We start from the raw sequence: 3,268 nt of genomic DNA, 5'->3' as shown, positions 1-3,268 counted from the left end.
CTCTATATTTCCATTCAAACAAATCACATGGTGATGACCCCTGCTCCAAACACGGGCCTCTCTGCATAGGCGAGAGAACTCATACAGGATACAGGATGAGAATTGGAGAGACCCTTGTTACTGAACAAGCACACTACAGTATCTGATTACTATCGGAATCCAAAGCTTTAATTTGTGATATTAAACTTTGTTTTGACAAGGAAATACCACTTACAGCACCTTTAAAATAGAGCCCTGTGATCATCATCCCCTCCACTTTGTGGCTCACTGACCTTCCTGTCCAGGAACAGGAGGGGTTGCAGGCCAGCGCAAAGTGTGATGAGAGAGTAGAACAGGGGGTAGACAGACATGGCATTCAAACAGCTGTAGATGTCCATAGGGATACACTGTCGCTGCAGGCGGGAATAGTAGCTGCAGACATACTGGTGGGAGTCAATGTTAAGTCAACCTGTTTATCCCCCACCAAGATGTCCGCACTACCAAATGACACTTGTTGACACCCCTTCAGGATGTTTTGCTACGTACTATAGGTTGAATGCGTAGCGGCCAGAACTCTAGATGTACCTCTGAACCTTTAGTTATATAAATTGGGCTTTATTGGTATTGTTAAAATGGTTAAAGTTCATATTGTGCCAAGTTGTGTTACATAAAAACAAATACTAAAGGGAATCACATGAAGGTACACTGCAATGATGGTAGACTACCAAACGGGCCTACCGGGACCAGGTCCAGGGGCCAAAGAGTTCAGGGGGCCCCTAAGCCGGAGCCTCTGTATGAAGTCCCAGTATTAACTTGATATTTCACAATATAGCTTAGTAATAACAGAGTCCCAAATGTTCTATTGAAGTACTAAAGGAAAAGCCTAAACATTCATGAAGATGTCACAAGAAAGAAACAATCATGATACTGTTTAAGTGGTTATCCCCACTGTCTTTAGACGTGCACATCACACACAATTTGCAGGCTCATTTAATCAGCTGTTTATGTGGCATTTCTGTAAAGTGTGGTTCATAAAGACCCCATTATGATGTTATCCACCCCTGATCTGTCTGACTGTATGCTCCTTTAAATACTGTATGTTTCAGTGTTAGGGGCAAGCGAGACTCTAAACAAATAATAATAATAATTTGAACCCACCTCTTCAGGTCAGGTTTTTGCAAACTGGCCGATAGGGGGCTATTAACCATTTGAACCCCAGCCTCCCAACTCTGGGGCGAATAGCTGATAATTATAACATTATACTTTGTCAATGTATTTAATGTCTTGACCTGTATCAATATTTGGACTTGTGAAAGCAATGCTGGCACGACTTCAACTCCAACCTATGAGTCGCTGTCCCTCGCGGCTGTATTAGAGATTTTATGGACCGGGGTAGTCATTTATTCTGATACAAATAGCGTATAGCCTCATATGTATCCTCTGCACCTCCTAACCTGACAATATTTAAGTACACTGAGCTTCTCCCTCAATATTTCCATTCAAACAAATCACATGGTGATGACCCATGCTCCAAACACGGGCCTCTCTGCATAAGTTATGTTCATATCACTACTAGTGTGTAACTCATACTATGAACACCAATGATTTAAGCTCAGGGTCATTATTTTGTTATTATATAATGTAAATTGTCATTGGTATGCAGCATGCTATTGGGTATGTTGTAGACGTCCATCGTTCATATCATTCATCAACTACGTTTCCATTTTGACTTGACTTGCATTGTCTTCTACACAACCCAACTGAAGTTACCAATGTTGTGAAGCAGTTGGAACAAGGCTAGCTAAGCAGTGCCCATCATACTAATCTGACAGTTGACCTTAATTTCATATACCAGTTTTCAGTGAGAGGCCTATCTGAAAAATGTTCACCACATTTGAATGACAAAAATGTTTACATGCAATTGAGCTTTTTAGAAGATGGCAGATTATTGGCCTATAGAATCTTGGTTTTTAGGAAGGGATCTGTTGTGGAAAATTAAGTCCATGAGACTAATGAGGCATAGCTTTTTGATTGATTGATTGATGTACTTTTATTTAGTAAGACATGAGAATCACAGTACATGGAAGTACAAAATTCACAATACAAGGTCTACTAAACTGGAAGACTCAGTTAAGCACGCAGCTTGTTTAACATGAGAACCCCATGCACACAAATCATGATGACATAAGAATCAGACAGATATACACACTACTATACAGAATGTCATACAATCAGCTTCATCTTCATTGCGTTTAATGCGTTAACGTCAACCCTCAATGTATGATGTGGAATATAGGCTGCTGTATATTGAGACCAAGTTGGGCTTTCCTTGTGTGCACAGTGGCTATAGGCCTATGAATCATTCAGAATACACATGAATTTGTACTTCCATGTACTGTTATGTTATGTAATGTCATGTACTGTTCTCATGTCTTACTAAATAAACTACACCAATCAAACATCCCAAGTATCCAAGATTTGATTTGGAGTTACTCAAGATGACAGATATATCACTATCACTATTGACAAGTGTATTTATATGGCATAACTTCTTCATTATCAATCTAATTTGCCTCAAATGTGCACAGAAACCTTTTGCTTTATTGTGGAATTGCAAGATGGGCTCTTTTAGCCTTTATCGTGCACTCATAGTTCACATAAAATATATAGGATGTATAGAGAGAGAGAGTAGCTGTAGCAGCAAGATGATGCTGAGATCACTGATCTTCCACAGCAATCACCTCCATATTAATTATTGGATATTGAACATAGACGGTTCCCAATACTTACTTAGGTGTTCGATTTAGGTGTTTCTGGGATCCTGCATTTAACTGTGGGCTACTGACTGCTGCTGACACATAGTAAAATATAAATGAATGAAACATTCCCACAATTAATTATACTTTCAGCTGAAAATGGTCTATGGTTTGCCAGTGGATGTGACAGATATAGACTCTCTCTGACAGATAGGCCTACACACCTCCCTGGTGGTTTTAAGAATGTGCTGAAGATGTTGAACGTGCAATCCCCCACGTGACTGATGTGGGCGTGGTAGAAAGACAGTGCCTTGTCAACGACTAAACTGTAAACCCCCAGAGTTCATACCCCAGCCCTCAGCGCTCTCACAACTAGCACGCAAAACATAATTTCATCCATTCATGACATCCTCTCCTTGAACTATTTTTGTGGATCATAAAACAGGCTTTTCAAACTTTTTAAATGGAGTGGAATAATAATAAGTGCAATTGCCATAAAAAATAACAATTCAAGTTTACCTAATACGAATAAA

Source organism: Gymnoscopelus braueri, assembly GCF_963280865.1.
Source record: "Gymnoscopelus braueri genome assembly, chromosome: 2".
Lineage (NCBI taxonomy): Eukaryota > Metazoa > Chordata > Actinopteri > Myctophiformes > Myctophidae > Gymnoscopelus > Gymnoscopelus braueri.
Note: the sequence above shows the minus strand (reverse complement) of the source record.